Here is a 7500-nt window from a genome sequence, read left to right as displayed (position 1 = left end):
AGGAAAAAGATCAATAATAAGAATAAGAATAAGAACGTTAATATTAATGTTAATATTAATATATTTTTTTCTATTGATAAAATATAGGTTTTTGAACTGTGAACCGAAACGTGAAACTATGTGTCTAAGTGTACATAAATATACGCATAGATATATATGCACACTCGAAACAGTAAAAAGATGTATCATAGTACAGAGGGTACTAACGCTATATACCTGCACGAATATCTACGTCTATACAAACACACACACGCACACAGATATATGCATGTGTGTATGCATATGCATATATATATATATATATATATATATATATATATATATATATATATATATATGTGTGTGTGTGTGTGTGTGTGTGTGTGTGTGTGTGTGTGTGTGTGTGTGTGCGTGTATGTGTGTGTGTGTGTGTGTGTGTGAATTTATATATATGAGTATAAAATTCGTTTCTTCGTTTGAAGATGTTGCATAATATGTAAGGACGTCGCAATTGATTCTTCGTCGCTTGTTCTTTTCTTTTTAGTTACTTTTTACAGTAGTAATAAAACGAATGATTTTAAGCTCATTGTAGAAAAAAAAAACTGAAGTGATGTAAAGAAAATAGACATGATAATCTATGTATTTTCTATCTACTCTTCCTTAAAATGCTGATCCCTGTGCTTGGTCAAAATCCGAACGAAAGCAATAAAAAATATGTCCACCATCAAGCGGGCAGGTGATGACAAAATTCATCTTGAAGAAGTATACATATATATCTATATGAGATACATGCATGCATTAATAGATATATCAATATATACATACATGAATGCGCATATACATAATACATACGTACATATGTGTATATGTGTGTCTATATTTGTTCCCCCAATATATCTTGACAACCGATGGTAGTGCGTTTATGTCACCGTAAAGGGGCGGTTCAGCAATAGAGTCCTATAGAATATTTATTATGTTTACAAAGAATAAGTCCAGAGTTCGATTTGCTCGAATAGACGAAAGGCGGTGGTCCAGCTTGACCGCAGTCAAATGACTGAAATACATAAGATAAGAAAAGAAAGGAACAACATTATATATATATATATATATATATATATATATATATATATATATATATATATATATATATATATATATATATATATATATATATATATATATATATATATATATATATATATATATATATATATATATATATATATATATATATATATATATATATGTATATATATATATATATATATCTATCTCTCTCTCTCTCTCTCTCTCTATATATATATATATATATATATATATATATATATATATATATATATATATATATATAAAACACTTAGATAGATAGATAAATAGAGAAATACATAAATAGGTAGATAAATAGATAGATAGAGAGAGAGAGATATATAGATAGAGAGATAGGTAGATAGATAGATATATCGATATATAGATATGTTTTTATTATAGCCACACAGGGCTGAACACAGAAATTGGACGAAATACAAGCGTAGAGTTTTTCATTTTCGAGGTGGGCTGGGTGGGACACACAAAGAAAAGTCAAATCAATAGGGATTGTAATCGTTGGGGTGTGTGGTGTACAAAAATTATAAATCTTCCCAAAAACGGGAATAAATATTGTTTACAGTTTAGGTGTATCCTTGGAGTGAAAAACCTACAAAAAAGCACCAAGGTCACCTCAGGCAGTTCAAAATGTACATAAAAGTAAGTACCTTTTCTCTCGTTTTCTCTTTTTGTTACAAATTAATGCTTAAAATGGTGTCGTCTTTCATACTCACCAATTTTGCCACATTTACCCATTTTTTATTGAAGCTTTCATTCGACAACGCTTTCCTCTCTATCCTCATCCTCCTTTTCAAGTGGTACTTGAAAAAGTTGACGAGAGACTGACCAGAGAGGAAAGTGTTTGTTTGTAAACCTTTCAAACGCGTCCACCACACACATTCTTTCGCCATAGCTATCAGTGTTACGTAAACCGTTTTTCCTTCCCGTTTAAAGGAAGGTGGCGGAACAATATTCACGATAGACTCGGCCGATAAGCGGGCTCGTCCCACACGCGACAGCAGCCGTTCGACGAAGGTCCACAGCTCTGAAATATCTGGACACTGCACGAGTGCGTGCAGAACGGTTTCGTCGCTCTGACCGCATCTCGGGCAGGTCGGTCCGGTGGTTTTCGAACCGTGTCTGTAGACCTTCTCTCGAACTGGTAGTGCGTCCCGATAGCATTGCCAAGCCAGGGATCTCTGGAAATTATCCATAGGCCCCGGCCCGAACGTTGTCTTGAAAAGGCGAGTTAGGAATTTCTCGTCGACACCCAGGTTTGCCCCGAGAGTGTCGTCGGACCTCCCCTCCACTAGTCCTCTATAGAACGCATTGGTCGTTTGTAAGTTGCACAAGTTTGATCCCGGACGGCAGAGCTGTTGTAGAGCTTGGCGACACTCGCGGTGCCAATCGCCCAGTTTCGGTCTCTTTTTGATCCATGTTTGCAGTTCGGTGAGTGAGACGAGCTGCGGGAAGGCGAGCCTCACAAACGGCGCCCACACCTGTTCACCGTCTTCAATGAAGTTCCAGAGATGCCGCAGTCTCAGCGCATGTCTGCGCATCATTAACCACGGCATCCCCAGTCCTCCATGTAACGGTTGTTGACAGCAAATGGATCGCCTCACCATCGGAACGCCACCCTTCCACAGAAAGCGGAAGAGTATGCGTTCTAGTTTCGTGATGGTGGCATTGGGACAAGGTACGACGGTCAGGCGGTAATCAATGACTGATGCGATATACGCATTAGCCACCTCCGCCCGACCTTTTAGAGATAACTTTCTCTCGGCCCATGTTTGGCTGAGTTTGATTACTCTACTGGTGATTTCGTCCCAGTTCTTATCCATCTGGAGGTCCGGATTGAACCAGACCCCGAGCAGTTTAACCGGTCCGTCCGTCCAGCGTCCCACTACGGAGTCACTGTTGGACGGTATAGGCTTGCTTCTCCAGGTGCCGAGTAGCAAACCCACCGACTTTTCCGGGTTAAGTTTTGCTCCTGTCACCGTTTCGTATTCTTTAAGTGTCTCGCTTAGCATCTCGACGTGCTTTTCGCTCGACACTATGACGGTGACATCGTCCGCATATGCAGACACGCTCGTCCCGCAACCCAGCTCCCGTGGGATACCCCTCAGTGTCGCCAGCTTCCGCAGTAGTGGTTCGAGCGTCAATACATACAGAAGCGCCGACAGGGGACATCCCTGACGGACCGAACGCTTGATGTCGAAAGGTTTTGACAGGTGACCGTTCACCCGAATTACCGATCGGATGCCGCTATACAAGGCAGCGATCCAACCGCGGAAAACGGGACCAAAGCCAGCCGCCCTGAGGACGGCCGCCAGGTATCGATGGTCCACCCTATCGAAGGCTTTAGATTGATCTAAATTGATCAACGCCCCACCCATGCCAGGATCCTTAACTACCCTGTCCATGATGTAGCGCATGAGGTGGAGGTTGTCATGGATGCTTCTGCCCGGCACTGCGCATGTTTGCGCCTTGTCGACCAGTTTATCGATGACAAGCGCCAACCTCTCGGCTATTACTTTGGCCAAAATTTTCAAATCTGCGTTGAGCAGAGTGATGGGCCTGAAATTATCTATAAAATTCCCCTTGTTTGGGTCTTTCTTCAGCAATGTCACTGCACCTCGGCTCATGAAACTGGGAATTCTCCCGTTTTGTTGCCAGTTGCAGTAGACTGATGCCAAGAGGTCTCCAAACAAGTCTGGCATTTGGCAATACAGCTCGTAGGGTAGACCATCCAATCCAGGCGACTTATCCCTCGCGCAGCCCGCCATAGCATCCCTTATTTCAGCAGCTGTGATGGGACCCTCACAACACTCTGCTTCTCCCGCCGTGAGCCGCGGCAGGCCAGTCAGGTAGGCACTGAAGTCCATCCTGCGTTCCGACCCACCGCTCGCACCAAACAGTCGAGCAAAGTGCTGTTGAAAGGCCCCACACATCCTTTCGGGTTCGAGTAAACTGCATCCTTGTTCATCAATTAGAGACCGAATAGTGGCTCTGTCACCGCGTTGCGCCTCCGCCACCCGGGCTTCTCGCGCAGCTTCGATCCCTTCGTTCCTTAAGGCACGCATTTTAGCTCTGACGACGCAACCTTCGTGTTTGGCGTTGAGGTGTTGGTCGAGGGCCATCCTCGCTGCCAAAACGTTGGTTGCGCTGCCAGTTGTAAGTGCCTCTTCTAGTTTCTTGACTAAGTCTCCCTCTATTCTATTTCGATCTATCGCTAGTTCTTTACTAAACCTAATAGATTCCGATTTAATTGCTATTTTCAGGGCAAACCACCATCGGTTGTTAACGATGGCTCCTGTTAACGCCCTCTTAATTAATTCGTTAATCCGGTTCCTGTAAACTTGCCGCGCTAAGAGCGAAGCGTTCAGTTTCCAGTAACCGGGACCCTGCCTATGTGTTTTATCTAAGTCGAGCGTACACGTCACAAATTTGTGATCCGTGTAGCTGACTATTTTAAATTGTGGACATCCTACACTAACTCTATCCGCTGTCCTACATAGAACTCTATCTAGATACGATCTCGACGATCCGACGCGGTTTGTCCAAGTCCACGTTGGCACGTTCGGATAGTCGAGTCGGAACCTGTAAGACAAATGGAAACGTCTGAGCAGGTCTTTAAGGCACTTACATCCCCTTCTACTCCTATCCATTCCCACATAGTCTAGATGCGTGTCCAAGGTAGCGTTCCAGTCCCCTACTAATAGTAAAGGTCTTGACGTTCCCAGGAAAAACTCTAGACGTCTAAAGAAATCCGCCCGACCCGTTAAGGACGGTGCATACACTGCCATCAGACGGAAAGCACATCCGTTTGTACCATCGACGTCCACGACAACCAGCCTACCCTCCGGGTCTAGGAATATTGGCCTTACTTTTAGGTTCAGACTCTTTCGAAAAAACACCGCGGTACCACCACCACCCATGTTTGGCAGACAGGGAGAAAAATAAATGTCGAATTGTCCGCCAAACATGGACTTGAGGGTCCGCGGGTTACTGAGTCTGGTTTCACTGATAGCTATTATTTCTATGTTCTGTGACCTGATGTCATTTAGAAGATATCCTTGCTTCCAAGCTGACGCCAAGCCACGTACATTTACACAACCTATTTTAAGCATAATTTAGTCGAAAAGTGTAAAGAGTCGAGAGAGAAGGTTACTTACTCATTTCGACAGTTTTACACTGTTCCTCCTTAGAAGTGTCTATGAGTAAGTCTTTGTATAATTTTTTAGAGAGGTATTTTTGGAAACCCCCTACCGCATTTGGATAGAGGGATTTGAGTGTGTGGTGCTGTGTTGGTGTCAAATGTAATATTTTTATATGTTCTGGTGGTGTTGTTCTTGGATGATTGTTTGTTTTCATGTCATCTTCACATATGTTTGTGTGATATGCAATATACTCCATTAATTTTATGTCTTTTGTGTTTATGGCCGAGAGCATTGTATGCGTTTTTGTGGTGTTGGTGTTGGTGTTAGTTTGGTTTTGTAAGGGGCTTTCAGGGTTTGTGTACCTCCCTGCTTTGCTTGTGCTTGGTTTTGTCTTTTTTAATCTTTTTCTCTTACCCCCTGTGGCTATCTGCCATTCCACTGGACTGTCATCGTTTGACGAAAAGTCCGACAGATCAGAGGGGGGTAAGGGCAAGGCATCAGGTTCTATGCCTGTATTGTGTGGTGTGTGTGTTGTTGGGGATTTAGGTTTTGCATTTGTTTTTTCTTCGTTGATGTTTGTTTTCTTCGTTGTTGTTCTTGGTATTGGTGTTGGTCTATCTTTTGATGTTGGTGGTGGTGTTGTTTCCCTAATTGGTTTTGGTGTTGGAGTTGATTGTGGTGGTGTTTTTTCTTTTCTTGGTGTTGATGGTGATGTCGTTTGGTTTACTTTGTTGATGATCACTTGTGGGTTTGGTGGTGTTGGTAGCAAAGGTTGTTTTTTATTTATTTTTTGTTTTGGTTGTAACTGTTCTTGTTTCTTTTTTTGTGCCAAAACGCACTTTGAAATTAGGTGTTCTTGGCTTCCGCAGAGGTAGCAAAGCGGTTTTTTACCCTCCGCCACCACATAGAGGCTTTGTCCATTTTCCAAGTGAATCACATTCGGCAACTTTTCCAGTGAATCTTGATCCATCTGGATCAAAATTTCAATGCTTTTTCCGGTCCAGCTGTTATTATGAACAACAGTGGTTTCTAACACATTTATTGTTTTCAAATGAAAACATATCGCCGAAGTAATCCACTTGGACTCAATTTCCGGAGGGACATTATTTATTTTTATTCTACTCACTCTCTGTCCCATGTAGTATGGGACCATGATTAGTTCATCATTTTGTAAGGCTTCCATACTATACAATTTCGCCTCTTCTTCATTATTGAAACGAAATTGTACTGTATTAAATTGCAAACCCCAGTTTATATATTCTTTAATTTTCATGATTTTTTTGGCACATTTCTCAATTTCTGTTTTTGTAATTGGATTTGTTAATTTTTTACTTTTTCTTATTATTTTGTAAATGATGGTTCTTTTTTCCACGTCTTCTCTCACTTCTTTTGGGGTATGTAAAATTAAATTTTGTCCGGACGTAGAAAAAAGGGACCTGGTCTCTATAAGTTCTTTGTTTGTAAAATGTAAAGTTTCTTTTTTTTGTTTTAGCATGTCTGCAAAGTTTTTGTTGTTGTTGTTGGTGGTGGTGGTGGTGGTTGTGGTGTTGTGGCTTCTGTTCATTTTTCCTTCCTCTCTTTCGCTTGCTGTTTGTGAAGAGAGTAAAGGTTGAGTTGAACTGTTGCTGCTGCTGCTGCTACTTTTGTTGTTGTTGTTATCGTTGTTGTTGGTGGTGGTGGTGATGATGGCGTCAGCAGCAAAGGTGCTTACATCAGAGATATTTGTGACGGTTTTTACGCATGGTTTTGTAACCTTGGTTACAGTTTTGTTTTTGTTGTTGGTGTTGTTGGTGGTGACAGGGCTTTTAACAGTATCGATGACGTTGACAGCTTTGACTTTAGAATCTGTTGCTTCATTCTTTTTCTCGATGTCTGTTATTGTTTTGGTGTGTGTGCGCGTGCATGATTTATTTTTTTGTTCTCCTAGCGTCTCAAGTCTAGGAAAATGTTCGTTCATTAAAGTTTCTGTCCAGCGTTCTATGACTATGTTTCTCGACATTTTTCAATGTCGAGAAGAAAATATATAATTTTAAAAAGGTTGAAACTGCCCCTAAAGGGCCAATTCCTACCTTGAAAACACAATAAAAAGAAAGTTTGGTGCTTCACACACCTTATATACAAAATTTCCAACAAAATATGGGCAATAAAAGGTCAAATAAACGTTTACCTTCGCAGCCGATGTGACAGCACGTCCGTGAGAAGAGATAGATAGATAGATAGATAGATAGATAGATAGATAGATAGATAGATAGAGAGATAGATAGATATGTTCGTCTTT

The sequence above is a fragment of the Octopus bimaculoides genome, chromosome 19, assembly GCF_046866305.1.
Source record: "Octopus bimaculoides isolate indiv1 chromosome 19, ASM4686630v1, whole genome shotgun sequence".
Classification (NCBI taxonomy): Eukaryota; Metazoa; Mollusca; class Cephalopoda; order Octopoda; family Octopodidae; genus Octopus; species Octopus bimaculoides.
Note: the sequence above shows the minus strand (reverse complement) of the source record.